The sequence below is a fragment of the Cebus imitator genome, unplaced genomic scaffold (genome assembly GCF_001604975.1).
Source record: "Cebus imitator isolate Cc_AM_T3 unplaced genomic scaffold, Cebus_imitator-1.0 Scaffold146, whole genome shotgun sequence".
In the NCBI taxonomy this organism is placed as follows: domain Eukaryota; kingdom Metazoa; phylum Chordata; class Mammalia; order Primates; family Cebidae; genus Cebus; species Cebus imitator.
Genome location: NW_016107461.1, coordinates 3,936,587 through 3,953,406, shown reverse-complemented (window position 1 = coordinate 3,953,406; position 16,820 = coordinate 3,936,587).

The following is a 16,820-nucleotide window of genomic DNA, read 5'->3' as shown; positions in this document are numbered from 1 at the left end:
GCTTTTGAATGTATTTGGAAAGTTGCAAGGGATGAGACTAATTCCACTAAATGAAGGACATTTTATGACTTATGAAACATTAAGCAAGCAAACTTACTAACCAGAGAATGTTCCATTTTCGTATTTCTAGCAATTACATAAGGACAGATTTAAAGATATCAATTTGCAGGCCAGGCGTGGGGCTCACACATGTAATTCCACCACTTTGGGAGGCCGAGGCGGGTGGATCACCAGAGATCAGAAGTTCGAAACCAGCCTGGCCAACATGGTGAAACCCTGTCTCTACCAAAAATACAAAAATTAGCCAGGCATGTAGGTGCCTTTAATTCCAGCTACTTGGGAAGCTGAGGCACAAGAATCATTCGAACCCAGGAGGTGAAGGTTGTGGTGAGCCAAGATCGTGCCATTGCACTCCAGCCTGTGTGACAGAGCAAGACTCTGTTTCAGAAAAAAGAAAAAAAAAGATTTAGATTCGCAAATATATTGCTTTCACCTGCATACTCTTTAAAAAGGTGTCGTCAGGTTTACAAATCTCCACCTTATCCTTTCCCAAATCAGTTGATAACACTTCCACCCTTTCAATTGCTCAAGCCAATAACTTTGGAGTGATTCTTGACACCTCCCTTTCTTTCAATTGTTATGGTTGATACTTTAGGAAATCTTACCAGTTCTGTCTAGAATCTCACTTCTCATCACCTCCACTACCACTGCTGTTTTGGTTTGTTTGGATTATTGCAATAGACTTCTACTAGGTTGGTGCAAAAATAATTGTGGTTTTTGCCATTAAAATAGAGGTTTTTTGCCATTGAAAGTAATTAGTGGATAATGACTATTTCCCTTCTTTTACCCTCGTTGCCTTGTTGACTCTCCATTCTTAATATAGGAGTCAAAATTATCCTGTGGTAAGTCATGTAAATCAGATCATACCTCTCTTTTGTTCAAAGCTCTGCAATGGCTTTTAAAATCCAAATTTCACCCCCCAAAAAATCCAAAAATCCACTTGGCCTTATGTGATCTGGGCCCTCTGTGTTAATTCTCTCACCTCCCATTCTATGCCGACCTCTTGCTAACTCTAGTGTAGCCACACTAGCATTTCTGCTGTTTCTCTAACACACCTGATAGTCTCTTACTTTAGCGTCTTTTCTCTAGCTATTCATTTTGACTGGGAAAAAAAATCTTCCTTCACATACAGCTTCAACTTGTCCCTCATCTCCATCAAGCCTTTGGTCAATAACCTATTCAGACCACTTTATTTATTACAGCTATCTCTCTTCCTTTCCTGAATTATAGTTTTAATTTTTCCATGTATTTATTGCCTTAAGAAATATTATATAATCATTTATTTTTTATTATTTGTTTTCTGTCTCTGTTTCCTAATAAGTTCCACCAGGGAAGGGGTGTTTCCCTGTCTTGTTCATTGCAGCTTCTGCAAAATAATGGCTGGAAATGTGTAAAAAGATATTTGAGTCTTTAAAAAAATAAGATTCAAATAAAATGTTAAGTAGAAATACTAGGATCTCATCACATTTGATAAGTAAAGGTCATTTTTAAAATTTCATATTATTTTTATCTTGGAATATTTAATTTTTATGGTATAATAAGACGTGAAAATTAGATATGGCAAAAATTTATTTAATAATTAATATTTATTTAAATGATCTATTGCTTTTTAATCTTACTCTGATTCTATCCTCAGAGGTCTAACATATATCCTTTTGTTTACTGATTCTTTTTCTAATCCATTCCCTATTCATCTATCATTTATTGAAGCAGGCATTTTCCAAGCTCTTTTTAAGTGCTAGATAATGATACTAGATAGTGAATATATGGGTTCTATTTCAAGATAAGGATCTGTTTTCTGTGATTTGTAATTGCTGCCCTTTCTCATGTTGTGTTTTTCTATTGCTGCATATTATACTTCACAGCTTAAAACATATTTAATGTCCCACAATTTACATGGGTCAGGAGTCCATGTACAACATAGCTGGTCCTCTGCCTAGTGTCTCGCTAGACTACAATCCAAGTGTTGGCCAGGGATATGATATTGTATGAGGCTTTGGATTCTCTTTCAAGCCCATCTAGGCATTAGAAAATTCATTTCCTTGTAGCTCATAGAACTCATCAAGACTTGCTTCTTTAAGACTAGCAGAAGACTCTCTCTAACACCTATATTATTTTTGGAATGGCCCACCTGATTAGATCAGGCCCACGAGAATAATTTTCTTCTCTATTAACTCCAACTAACCAGGATCTCAGTTACAGTTGCACAGTTTTTTTGTCATACAACATAACATGAAAGTAATAGCCCATCACCTTTCCTATATGCTACTGGTTAAAAGTGAGTTATAGATCTCACTCACACTTATGGAAAGGGAATTATACAAGGGTGTGGGCCATTGTAGAATGTAGAGTTCTATGTAATGTTCATGCCATTACATAGAAAATACTTGGATACCAAACTCATAGATGAGGCCCAGTGACTTGCAATAATTTTATTTTTTCTTTACTTCAACAATTTTTCTTGTCACGTCACTTCGATTTCTGTTTATATCTCTGTTATGGTGATCTGTGATCAGTGATCTTTGATGCTGCTATTGTAATTTTGGGAGGAGTGTCCATATAATATGACAACTTAAGAAATGTTGGGAGCTTCTGACTTTTCCAGCAATAAGCCATTCCTCCTCTCGGGCCTGCCTCTTCCTTGAGACACAATGATACTAAAATTAGGACAATTAATAACCCTACAATGGCCCTTAAGTTTTCAGGTGCAAAGAAGATTTGTGCATCTCTTGCTTTATTTGTTTTTTTGAGATGGAGCTTCACTCTTGTCACCCAGGCTGGTGTGCAATAGTGTGATCTCGGCTCACCGCAACCTCCACCTCCCAGGTTCAAGCGATTCTCCTGCCTCAGCCTCCGGAGTAGCTGGGATTACAGGTGCCCGCCAGCACGTCTGGTTAATTTTTTTTGTATTTTTTTAATAGAGATGGAATTTCGCCATGTTGGCCAGGCTGGTCTCAAACTCCTGACCTCAGGCCTCACTTTAAATTAAACGCTAGAAGAGACTAAGCTTAGTGAGAAAAGCATGTTGAAAGCTGAGATAGGCCAACAGCTAGGTCTCTTGTGACAAACAGTCAAGTTGTAAATACAAAGAAAAACTACTACTCTATGAATAAAAAGAAAGTGAAATATCTTACTGCTGTTACGGAGAAAGTTTTTGTTGTGTGAATAAAATATCAAACCAGCCACAGCATTCCCTTAAGAAAAGGCCTAATTCACAGCAAGGCCTTAACTCTCTTCAATTCTATGAAGGTGAGGAAGCGCGGAAGAAAAATCGAAAGCTAGAAGAGTCTGGCTCAGAGAGATAGGTTTAAGCCTGCTTCAAGGAAGGTTTAAAGAAACAAGTCATCTCCGTAACATAAAAGGGCAAGGTGAAACAGCGAGTTTCAAATGGAAGCTATGACAAGATATCCAGAAGATCCAGATAAGATCATTGATTAAGGTAGCTACACTGAAAACAGCCTTCTACTTGGAAAAGATACCATCCAGGACTTTCATAACCAGATGGGAGAAATTAATGCCTGGCTTCAAAGAATCAAAGGAGAGACGTACTTTCTTAGTAGGGGTTAATGAAGCTGGTAACTTTAAGTAAAAGCCAATGCTTACTGACCATTCTGAAAAACCTAGGGCCCTTAAGAATTATGCTAAATCCACTTACCTCTGCTCTATAAATGGAAAAACAAAACCTGGATGACAACACATCTGCTTATAGCATGGTTTGCTGAATAAGTTAAGCCCACTGTGACCTTTTCAGAAAAAAAAGTCATTTTAACATATTACTATTCCTTGATAATACATCTGTCACCCAAGATTCTGATGGAGATGTTCCATGAAATTAGTGTTGTTTTCATGGCTGCTAATACATTCTGCAGTCCATGTATTAAGGAGCCATTTTGACTTTCAAGTGTTATGATTTTAGATACACATTTTCTAAGCTGATAGCTGTCATAGATAGTCATTCCTCTGATGGACCTGTGCATAGTAAATTGAAAACCTTCTGGAAAGGATTCACCAATCTAGATATCATTTAGAACATTAATGATTTGTGGAAGGAAGTCAAAATATTAGTGTTAACAGAAGTTAAGAAGAAGTTGATTTAAAGTTGTTACCAGAAATAACAGTAACATCTGCAGTTACTTCCTCCTCCTCTACAGTTATAGGTGGAAATAACAACAGAACAAGAATTAGAAGTGGAGCCTCAAGATGTGACTGAACTGCTTCAGCCTCAAGATACAACTTTAGCAGTTGAGGAGTTGCAAAGAAACTTGCTCATCTATAGATGAACAAAGAAAGTAATTTATTGAGATGAAATCTACCATTGTGAACATTGTTGAGATGACAAGTGTTTAGAATATTACACAATTGATAAAGCAGTAGCAGGGTTTAAGAGGATTGATTCCAAATGTGAAACAAGGTCTACTGTAGGTAAAATGCTATCAAACAGCATCAAGTGCTGCTGAGAAATATCTTGTGAAAGAGTCAATGTGTCAAACTTCATTGTTGTCTTATTTTAAGAAATTGCCACAGCCACCCACTCAGCATGTTTCAACACCCCAGTCAGTCAGCAGCCATTAACATCAAGGCAATATCCTCCATTAACAGAAAGATTACAACTTGCTAAAGGCTCAGATAATCATTTGCATTTTTAATAATAAAGTATTTTAAATATGTCCCTTATTATTTTAGATATAATGCTATTGCACACTTACTAGACCTCAGTATAGTAGAAACATAACCTATATGTTCATTGGGAAGCTGAAACAGTTGTGTGACTTGCTGTACTGCGATATTAACTTTATTGCAGTAGTCTGTAATAGAACCCACACTATCTCTGAGGTATGCATGTACAAATAAATAGAATAATACATTGAATCTTTACATTAGTTTTATTCTACTGTTCATCTACATCAGTGCTCTGTAATTTTTCCTAATTTCTTGTACAGAATGACTTTTCTTTTTAATTGTGTTAACTATAATACTCACTTTATGTAGGTGCAAGCACGTAATTACTTCATGGTGCTGTCTAATATAGCCATTCTCAAAACTTTTCATATTCATGTACTAAATTTATTAGAAATATTTCCTTTTTATTTTCCACTTTATGTTGAAATTATGACATTACATATGTGGGTAGTTGATGTTATCTATGACTTTAATTTCAAAACGGCAAAGTATTTATACAATTTTAGGATAGTGAAGGAGGCATTACTAAATATTTATAAGAACAAGTAGATACCTGGATTAGTTTAAAATTTTTTAGGTTGGAGTGTAAATGGGACAGTCAAAAAAAATAGAACCAAGGACTAAACTGTACTAAAACATAGTAATTTGAAAGAAGTCTAAAAAAACTTTAAATATCAGAGAGAGATTAAAGAAAAAATATAAGAAATCATTGTTAACCAGGAATAAAGTTCTTTCTTTGAGTACAAACAAGACTAAGATGTCAGTATTTGAATTTCTGATTAAAATAATTGCCATATGCATGTGCTAAATATGCATTGTAGAATATTGTTCATCTTCCCCTCCTTTGGCAGCTATGAGAATGTGCCTCATGGACCTTCAACTACAGGGAATATAATTGACAGCAGGTGTAACTGCTATGCCCTAAAATTTACCAAGGTATTTGTACTGAGGCCACACTTCTATGGGCTCCCTGCAGTCTGTAACTGAGTGCAGCAGGAGCACTAAGGCAGGCCGGTTCCTGACAGATGCACGACTCCTTTGACGAGTGACAGTGGCTCCAGGACTCCTTGACAGTTTTGCTGCAACTTCCTTGAGCTGCATGGCAGTTGAGCAAGCTTCTATTTAACCTCTTCTGCCTCTTCTGCACTTGGAGCCAGTCTAGCATCAGGTCTTGATGTCTCTCCTGCCGTTCCCTGGCTCCCTCCCTATGTCCTCACACAGGCATTTTCCTTAAGAAAATTCATGTATGTTTAATCCTATGTTGGATCTATTTCTAGGAGGACCTGGATAAATATTTCTCCTTATATCAATGAAATTGTCTCATAAATGTGTAACACAAATAAGATTTTTGAGTATTTTTAATTTCTTCTAACTTTAAAGTAATATTTCCGTGGTAGTTTTAAGCCTTTGCTCATTCTCTAAAGGAATCTAATCACACCCCTGGGATGGCAAATATCACTCATGATTACATGTTTTTTTGGCTCAGCATAGTAGATTCTGTCTTTATGTCTTTTCTAAAAGTAGGGGACAATGTCTTTTCTAGTTTACTACTAAGCCATTTTCACCATTCATTACATACACTGTAGCTTACATAGTTTTAAGTTACATTGAGGGATATTAGACAGTTTATACAATGATTGCTCAGAAATAATGCTTATTATTGTTTTCAAAGCAATGCCAGCCTAACACTATTATCTAGTGAGATTACAGGAACCATCAATGTGGATTTAGCTAGAAACAAAATCCTGAATGAGGTAGGTATATTTACAAGTAAAATTATTTTCTCTTCAATTAGGAAATTAATTTTCATTTGTATTAGTGTGTTCAGAGTCTTGGAAAAATTTTGAGCACATTTGAGAAAGCAAATATCCTGTTCCAATCCAAAAAAAAATCCAACTGTATTTCATGATGATATTTAAAACATTTTCCTCAGTGTAGTGGAATAGACTCATTTTCCCTTTCTTTTCTTATTAATATATGTACCAGAAATGCTGGGATGAAACCTAAGTGAGAGAGGAAATGGATATTTCAGGGCATGTAAGGCGAGAAAAATCTTAAGAGATTCATTCGATTTAAGAAAGAATATCATTGATAAGAATTTATGAAGTCAGTTTTAGTTTTGTAGTTATCTAAAATCAAATTCTAAGTCTTAACTAAGTAACTGTTGATAAAGTTAAGCATTATCTGGGAATAGGAAATAGCAAAATGAAAAGTCTACTACATGGTAGAAGAGAGAATGGCATTACTTTCTAACACTAATTTTGTAATCACTTATTCTTCCCTAAGCAATGAGAGATGGTTAAAGGAAGTGAGACAGTGTTGCCACCCACATGTCAGCAATGTGGTCCTGTCATGCTGGAATAACTTTGATTTACTGATTTAATATTCTTCATCTTAATGGCATATTGTTCATGAGCAGCATCCTTGTAGATCTTATAAAATTATGTCCCTCAGAGAATATAAATTTTTGTTACGAAAAATTATGTGATTCTATTATTTCAATGGATGGTACCCATTTTTTGTAGCTCATCATTCTGTTTAATGTCCGAGTTAAGGTTCCTACTGTAATGCCAATGCAGGGTTAGCATCTGAGCGTGAGTGCCTCCTTAAATGCTACACGTGGTTGTTTTGCTTTCTTTAACCTAGTTCAAGCTCTGCTGTGTCTTTCCGTTATGACACTATGACACTTATTTGCAAAATCAACTTCCTCAAAGATGGCTAATTTAATACTAAGGCATCTCAGTTTCTTAATTTGATCCCCTTTCTAATCATCTTTCTCTTCAGCCACTTGTTTCTGTGGTTACACCATAGATCTTGTTACTACCAAAGACTATACCATCTCCAAGGTATATCAAGCTTCCTACATTTCAGTACCTCTACTATTCACAGCTCAGTCTCTCTAGCACTGTCGCTTGACCAATTCTTATGCCTAGTTGAAAAATTTAATGTTACTCCCTTATCATACTCCCTCTTACATTCTTGTTTTTCACTTTACATGTTTAGAACTCATTACTAAAATCTTTCCCCTGCATGTATCTACATTTCTCTATCATCTAAATTTACCAAAACTCAGATCCCAGTTAAACTCAAGTCCTCTGCTGCACACCTGAAACCACTAGATGAACACACTGAAAAAAACCAACCAGCTGAAAAACAGAAAACACAGTGGACTTGTCCCATTTTTTATAGGTTTCCAGCTTTCCCCTCAACTCTATACAAATGTTCCTTTAATTTCTGTAGTCAATTGTTTTCCCTGTGCTTCAAGACATCTATATTACACCTTTTCCTTCTTCAAACCTTCACCGTTCATTTCTTATTCTTCACTCTCAGCTGATAAGGCAAGCAGAAGAAAAAAAAAAACCAAAAACTTCCTATTTATTACAGTTCCCGAATTTATCAGTTCCCCTGCATTTGTGTTCATTTCTTCATTCTTTAAATATAATGGATAAACTGCCTCTGACTTAAGACCAACACTTTGTTGAATTCCCCCATCTTCTTTCTCAAAGATATTACTTCTGAACTATCTTCTCTATTCTGCATAATTAATTTCTCACTTTTTCCTGGATCTATCCCATTAACATACTGATATGCCTTAATAATTCTGATTTTAAAAATTGAAGAGACCTGCCATTGAGTCTACAACACCATCCAGCTGTTTCATGTTTCTCTCTTTCCCTTTACAACAAATTTTCTTGACAAGCTTTATACTTGCACCAGTTTTATATTTGTATTCAGGAAAGTAGAACAAGTATAGAATAAGAGACTAATTATTGGAAATATAGGGGGAGAATATAGGAAATAAGGCTACAAAAAGGGAGTTGAAGGATCGGGGAAAGTCACCAGTTACTCTCCAGAAGTGCTGGTGTGGGTGAGCAAGTCGGAGCCTACAGGGAGATCTGCAAAGCCAGGCATGTCCAGCTTCTAGAGTAGGGGCTTGAAAAAGCACAAAAGGAGAAGTCTACGGAAGGCTGCTGCCTCTGGTGTGCCTGGAATGGTTGTTGGTCAATAGTGCATTCAGGAAGAAGATCTGCAAGTGGAATGGAAGAGAATGAGGACAAGCTGGTTCAGGCTGACAAATTCTGTCTGCCTCTCACTGTATCTAATTCTGATAACTTTCAGAGAGTAACAACTACTGCTCCAGTTCTGCATGCAAATATTTTTGTTCAGCTCTAATCTAGAACCATACAGAGAAGGGGTTTTATAACGCATAGTTCAAGCTTATTCAAATCACCACAGTCCAAAAATATCACCATATTTATTGTATCAAGTTTTTCACTTTCCATTATGCTTGAGTTCATTCATGTCAGAATTTTATCCCAATCATGTCTACATACATTCTTGTAAAGTTTACTTATGAATCATGTCATAAAATTCAATGATAATTTCTTAAACATTGTGTTAATTAACATTTCAACTGTATTTGATGCAGTTCTTGAAATAATTTCCCACCTTGTATCATGGACAGAGTCTCCTGTACCTTCTGCTTTCTCGTGGTCTAGTCCTCTTCACTCTCCTTGGCAGACTTCTACCGCTATGTGTTCGAGTGCCTTATAGCTTGTTTAATCCCCACCTGCATGTTTGTTTTCTACCTAGCTTCATTCATCCAGTGAACTTTTACCAATTACCATTGTTTAAATAATGTGTATATACTGAAGACACCCACATTTACGTTGTTAGCCATAACATCTCCTCTAAACTAGATTTGTTGATAATATTGCTTCTTACTTGACACTCAGTGCTTAATAGACATCTCAAACTTGGCATGTCCAAGAAAACCTCTTTACCACCTTTCTTAAATCTGATACTCCCCAAATTGTCCCCCTAATCAAAGAACACCATTATAAGACCAATGACGTCCATGTCATCTTTAATTTCTCTATTCCCCTTACTGTTCATAACCAATCCTGCCAGCTCTATTTAAAAAATATTTCTATTAATCTGATAATTTCTCACTACCTTTCCTTTTACCATCCTAATACAAACCAGTACCAACTTTCAACTATATACCTGTAACAGCCTCCTCAAATGTCCTGTTTACACTCTGCCCCTCATAGTCTTTTCTCCACCATGCAATAGGAATCTGCTTCTGAAAATGGACAGTAATTCATTTCATTCTTGTACTCAAAATCTTCAAGTGGATTTTCATCATACTTACTCTGGCTTGCACAAGCACATAGTCTACATAATCTGCCCTTTTCCTACATCTTGGAGATGATGCTCCTATTACTCTTTGTTGCTTGGCTCCTGCCATCCTGAACTATTTTTGCTCCTCAAACACATCAAAGCCATGATTATATTTTGGTTTTTATCTCTTTTGAATTTTTGTACTCTTGCTCAACCCATTCTTCTTGAAATTATTTCTTTCTTTGGATGCCTTTTCTTCCAGTTTCCATCTATTTTTTTGTCCATATTTCTAAAATATCTTCTCCTATTCTCAGGTGTATCTCTAGTGGGCTAAGTACAAAGATAGTGAAACTGTTTCCATATTACGGAAGGTAGACCCTTTGTTAGTACTGGAGGCATTACTTTCAGAGGCTGAGATTGGATTGGGTAAGGAAAGATATAGAAGTAAATGAGATCTTAAACTATTTTGATGTTGTGAATACTCTGTCCCATATATATGTGTTTAGTTTAAATTAGTTAGGGTACAAATAGTATAATATTTAGCAAACTCAAGAAATCACCAGAAATCTTGGGTGATTTACTGTTCCAGAACTGTCTGTAATTGACAGAATATAGCCCAAGAAATATACCTGAAACTCTTATGATATTCTTATTCTTTCAAATTAGTGCCCCATGCATCAGGCAAATTCTCTTGTCCTCCCTACTCAGTAAAGTATATTATTACTTATAAAAGCTTTCAAAGGCTATACAATTGAATAAAATAGCTCAAACTAAGATATCACAGGCTCAATCATGGTTAAATATATTAACATTAACTCATCTAACAAGGTAATAATCTTGAAATTTTTTATGTGCTTTCAGGTATTAGCAACAAGGAAGCTTAGCAGCAGGGAGCAAGTAATGTCAGGATTTAATTCATTGTGACAAGGCTGGTGGAGGAGATATTTTGTAATTTTAATTTTTTATTTACTATGGGGCCTCTTGAGTCAAAACTTTTTTCTCTTACTATTTTTTTTCTCTCGTTAGTTTCCCAAAAGCAAGAGAATTACAGCAAGTGGCTACTATATGGAAATAAACTTGACCTTAAATTTGATTTTATAAAGGGGAACTTCAATATTTGCAACAACAGTCTTGACAATCAGACAGTCAGATGTAAATAACATTAATTTTATTTCAAAATGATACTGTCAAGTATTGTTTCTTATAAAGGGAGACAATATCACATTTTACAAGATGAACTATTATGCCCTAAAGAAATGGCTTCCTGTCTTGGCAGTTCATTCAGTAGGCTCTTTATCATAATGTGAGCTGTCAGCAAGTATATTCTAGTCATAGTGCGATTCCTATCTCTGAAAATGCATCTCCTGCAGTGTTTGCCTAGCCACTATGAGAGCAGAGGTGGCGGAATCTCTTACAAACTCTACTCATTCCAGAAAGAATAGTGTACGTTTTGGCTCCCAGAACTCAAGTAGTTTCTTCATCAGATCACTGCTTTGCAAACGAGCAGCATTTTTTTCTGCTGTGGTCTTGTGGTCTAATACATTTTTACAATGGAAACCCAATGGATTAGATCATTTGCCTAGGTTTGTATCCCAAGGGATAGCTAAACTATGTTGCTTGTTTTAATTAAATTACCACACTTTCCATGTGACTAAATCACTGAATAATGAAGACTTATGTGGCTAAATTTTAATGTACCATGCAGTAATATGATCAATGGAGGAAAACATGATTTTACTTTAAGTAAAATTTTTTAGTAGAAAATGTTTCACCTTTTCCCTCTCTTGGTCTTTTTTTTTCTTTCTCAGAGCAAATGAGAATTTCAGCATTGCGGAGAGCTAAGGAATGGATCCTCCTGCAGTGGCACTCAATGAATAGGAAAGAACATCTTTCAGATTTTTCTAAAGAAGGCTTTGGGATATGGTTGGAGATTCTGGGTATGGGCCAATGTTTTCGGAGTAGTGCTATTGGCTGACTCCCATTCCTATTCCTTCTGGAATAGGAATACTTGCATTTTATTTTTAATCCTCATATGTCAGGTATACTTTATATCAGCTATGTAGATCTAGCAGCTTATCAATATGAATAGTCATGGTTACTAATGGGAAAATTATGTACAGCCACTTTTAATTCCAACACAGAAGAGTTTGTACAGCCTTCTTTCCTTTCCTAGTATCATCATGGTAGCCTCAAAGTCAGAAATCATTAGGCAAAAAAGAGAAAGAATATATCTTGATTTGTACTTTAGAACATTCCCTAAACTATGATTATGAAACTAAAAATATAAAACCTCCAAAATAATAGTAAATATTGTGCATCCTTTTGCCAGAAGTTATTATATTTAGTTACATGTAAGATCAGTTAGATGTTTTATTTTCTATTTCATTATTAAATAATGAAAATCTAAAATAATATATTTTGCTATCTTAGCCTGAATTTAATTGAGTAGAATATGAGAAGGACTGCAAATATATTGAAGGAGGTTTGTTTTCTTAGTCTGTATTTAAAAAGAAGAAATGCCAGCATCTTTAAAAGGCTCTAATACTGTACTTCTTTTTACTCTGTCTGTGAGAAAAACATTGAAAAGGAAAACAAATCAGGGAAATACTTTTTCCTTTTTTTTTTTTTTTGTAACTGAGAGCATAGTATGTGGAAGTAAGTACAGAAATTTAGCTTCAAATTCTGGTACTCACTAGCTATGTGTGTTGGGGATCTGTTTTCTTAATTTGCATAAAGGAGTTATCAGTACTTATCTCACGTGATTATTCTGATTAAATGAAATATCATTTTTGAAGGATCCCACAAGTGTCATGTAGTAAATGCTTAGCAAATGTGAGGTTCTCTTTCCTTCTGGAAACTTCTACCATCTGTGAATGAAAGAAAAAAGAAAATTCTTTTACTTATTTTTTGTTGTTGCTATTTTCTAACCCTTTAAAGCTATAAAGTATTTAGGGAAAATACTACACTAGATTCACTAGATTCAGAGATGGATAAAACACACACATTTGGTTTATTAACTTTCTAGTTAAGAGATTTATTCCCTAGCTCGTTTAAATATTTTGAGAAACACACTGTTACATTTAAACAAGAAATCTGTCTCCCCTATACTTTATGAAGCTTTTCCAGTTTCCTGTCTTCAAGTTAGGAAATGATGAGATTGAAAGCATTCTGGCCTCAAGACACCAACATTTCTGAGCCTACCACAAATGAACGTTCATTCAACTTCTCACAAATGTCTCAGAACCTTCAAATGCAAAGCATTTGGGCAATAGACAGTCTGGGGACAGGATGCCAGCCTCCTTTGTTGTGCCATTTGCCAGACCCTGATTTGTAGAGTACAAACTTTCCAAGCTGACTTTTCTTCTTCGATGCTGCATGCCATTCAGAGTATCTCATTCCCTACTGTTTGTGTTCCTTCTTACCATGATTCACTTCCTATCCTGCTCTGCTGCATATTGTCATAGCTATTTTGCCTGTGGTTTTTCTTCTGCTTTAAGACTTTTTTTCTTTCAATATGTAGGGTTGTTGAAGGAAATAAAGTCCAACTCATTTAAAGAGGCTTCAATTTATATTTTTGACAAATATTTGCCCCAAATAATTTCAATGGAGTACCATTATCTTAGTATATCTCTAGTCAATAATAGCCTCAGTCTTAACCTCTTAGTATAAATAAATAGGATCTCATAGTTTGTAACCATGGAGAAAGCAAGAGTTTACAAACATTTATACATAGTTATAAAGCTTCCCTGGAGGAAAATGGATACAACTGAAGGGAAGATAAATTATCTTTAAGTATGTTTTTCAGATTGGATTGTTCTTAATAAATAACTCTGTTCTACACATTTTCTCTCTTTTAGCCAAATTCTGCCTTTGGTTATTGGCCTGTTCTGTTTGCTCACAGAGGGAGGTCCACATGGGAAAGTGTGCAGTTGCCTCAACTTTAAAGAATTTGGAAAAAGTAAAACATGCATTGCTGTGAAGTTTCATTTACTTTAGTCAGCTATTATTTATTGAGTTCCTACTATGTAATCATCACCGAGTGGGAGCTTATTAGGGAAACAGTCACATGGAAAAATTAGACAGTGACAAGGACAAGAGATATAAAAGTACCAAATGACCACATATTACTGCAGAACAGTGGTTCTCAACTGGGAGATTTTTGTCCCCCAGTGGCATTTGGCAATATCTGAAGTTATTTTTGATTGTCACAACTAGAGAGGAGGTGCTGCTGGCATCTAGTAAGGTACACCCTCTGTAAAATGGTTGGTAGCATCTTACAATGCATAGCACAGTCCTCACAATGATGAATTATCAGGTCCCACAATGCTGAGTAAAAATAATGCTGAGGTCATGGGCCATGTGCTCTTGCCTATAATCTCAGCACTTTGGAAGGCTGAAATGAGTGGACGGCTAGAGCATAGGCGTTTCAGACCAGCTTGTGCAACACAGCAAAACCCCATCTCTACAAAAAATGCTAAAAGTAGCAGGGTATGGTGATGCATGCCGTGGACCCAGCTATTCGGGAGGCTGAAGTAAGAGGATCACTTGAGCCCAAGAGGCAGAGGTTGCGGTGAAGTAAGATTCCACTACTGCACTCCAGCCTGGGTGACAAAGCAAGACCTTGTCTCATAATAATAGTAATAATAATAATGCTGGGGTTGAGAAACACTGCCGAAGAAATATCAAGACAGTGACAGCCCATCAGGTAGAAAGGACTTTGTTTTGCAAAATTCTGTTAGAATATGATAATATAAATAACTACTTTAAAAAGTTCTTTATTTTTTTTGAAGAAGTTGAGCGTATCTGTCTGTTACTAATATCTTTGCTCTTGAGAAGTAAACATGCCTTTGTTGTTAGCTGGACACCAGAGTGGTACTTCTTGTGTGTTCTGTGTGTAGGAGATATTTGGGAAAGAGCTCCTTGAGCTTCAACTTATAGCCCTTTCCTTCTTTGAGCCCAGATAGGAGTCTGTGAGCCTTGGTGAAGAACCAATATCCATGACCTACACAATTCTGTATTTTCCCATGGTTTCCTCTAATTATTCCAAAACTTTCACATTAATCACCTCTGTCCTCTGGTGGGGTTCCAGCGTGTCTTGGCAGGTACCCCACCAATCCATCATACTTGCTAAGACACACTGGGACACCACCAGAGGACTTAAGGCCAAGCCTGGGAGCTCTGTCACTTAAGAGTTCTGTAACAGGGGAAACGTAGAACATGAGAGAGGCGGGGTGGGGTGTGGGATGACAGAGTGAGAGAGAAAGGAGAGAAGGCAAAAGGGGTGACACACAGGACCTCAGTTGACAGCAGATCTAATGTCCCAGATCCTTTGTAAGGCGGTGGTTTGAGCCACATTGGTCCTCAGCTTTCTTTTTCTCCCTTTTCAGGGAATCCTTCCCAAATCTTCATGTAGGTTTAGGGGGCCTTCTTTCATTATCCCACACAGCCTCTGCATCCCTCTAACTAAGCATGTATGTTGTAATTACCTGTTTAGGTGTTCATTTTCCTTAGTAAGTTAAAACCAACTTGAAGCCAAGCCATATGTAAGCTCCCTGTTGCTAGGACAGTTGCTAGTGACAAAGAGACACAAAAACCTGTGAAATTAATGGAGAAGCCAGTACCCTCTATTGTGCTTAAACCAAAAGTAAGACAGGGAGAACACTTTTGAAATTTTCAGTTTTCTGGGTTGCTGGAGGTCTGGTTCTGCCTGGCACCTTTTCCTTGGTGGAAGACAAAGAGACATTGGATATATTTTTCTCTTATTTATTCATCTGTCAGTAAAATCACAGGGCAAACTTCACATCTCTCCATGTCTACCTTGCTGTTTTTCATTTTTGGTCTTTTTTCACAATTATTTTCTCTACTTATGTTGATTGTTTGTTTTGCCTCCTCGTTGAATTGTTGGCTCTTGGATGATGAAGGCTATGTCATGTATTTGGTTTTTACATCCAAAGCACTTCATTCCCACCACGGAGTCTACTCTCTGCTGCTGTTATTGACAAAAGGCATATGAAAACGTCTGGAGTTTCTGTACACAGAATCTCTCTTTGTTTCCTTTGCCTCTTGTGGTGGATTTTGCTAAGATGGGCTTCCTTCTTCATAAACATAAGATTTTTTTTTCTTTTGAATTCTGGTTTCTGATGACTAGGAGATGTGAGTTGATATTTAGTTGCATTTGAGTTTATTCATAAAGCATATATTCTTTCAAATAATTTATGCGATAGAGTAAAAACAAATCCTAGTCTCTGGTTTAAATTTTGTTGTAATACTTAAGTAAATGCATTAAGAAAGATGACAACAGCCATGGGTTCAACCTTTGTTTACTAATACATAATGCCATGAACCAACGTTTTCCTTTTTTTCATTAGTTTGAGTGAAAAAGAGAAAAATAAAAATGAGAGGGGTTGGCAATAAAATAAAGTTTTAGTGAAAGGAGAACAAAACAATGTTTCAATGGGAAGTGAGAAAAAAGAGTGAAAGCTGTTAATGTAAATTAGAGATGTAAGCAGAATGGAGGAGAAAGAGAAAGTGAGTGAGAATGGAATATTAAATGGCAGGATACATATGCCCTCAACATGAGTTTGTGTATGGAATGTTAGGTTTCCATTTATTTTAATTGTTTGTAACAAAAAGACAAGTAGTAGATACAAAATATATATCATATTGAAGGGCAATTATCTATCTCAAGCCTTTTGTCTCATTTCTATTTTGATAGAGAAAGATTTCATGTAAAGAAAGAATGACACTTTTCATACGCAGTTCTGTAGCACTGGGCTATATTTGTTAAGGCAAGATCTGATTTTTCTCAGATACAATGGGTAATCCCAAGTGTACGCTTTGTAAATCTGTTGCTCATATTCTCATTTGATGAGCTTGGGTATCATTAAGTAAACTTAAGGATGACACCCTTCTCTCTCTCTCTCTCTTCATATACACACACACACACACACACACAC